The sequence below is a fragment of the Prosopis cineraria genome, unplaced genomic scaffold (assembly GCF_029017545.1).
Source record: "Prosopis cineraria cultivar Desert tree isolate PC_DT_omini unplaced genomic scaffold, ASM2901754v1 PC2198, whole genome shotgun sequence".
Taxonomy (NCBI): domain Eukaryota; kingdom Viridiplantae; phylum Streptophyta; class Magnoliopsida; order Fabales; family Fabaceae; genus Prosopis; species Prosopis cineraria.
In genome coordinates, this window is record NW_026557523.1 from 1 (window position 1) to 282 (window position 282).

Consider the following 282-nt stretch of genomic DNA (forward strand, 5'->3'; position numbering starts at 1 on the left):
CACCTTAACAAAAAAATTCATCAATCTACTACCAGTAAGCTAAATGGCAGCCATAAGTCCGGCCTTTGATTCATCATTGCCAGTCTAAGTCTAAACCAACCAAACCCCCTCCAAACACTTTGTAAATTTCAACAATTAAAAAGAAAAATGTGAAATATGAATGGTCCTTGCTCCATTGGGGATACAAAATTGCAATTTGTAACATCATATGCAACGTTCAAGCAGCAAGGTCCTTCAAATGGAAAGTTTACCAGTGCCCCTACTTCGCTTTGGCAAGCTAAA

At 38.3% G+C, this 282-nt stretch overlaps 1 non-coding gene across 1 annotated transcript; it reads right to left on the bottom strand.

Annotated features, from left to right (window-relative positions):
* On the bottom strand, positions 1–82 carry LOC129301552 (small nucleolar RNA snoR113; the record flags this gene model as incomplete). The annotated part of the gene is made up of 1 exon (XR_008591039.1): positions 1–82. It is a non-coding gene; the product is annotated as a small nucleolar RNA snoR113 (small nucleolar RNA).
* Positions 83–282: the final 200 nt, after the last annotated feature.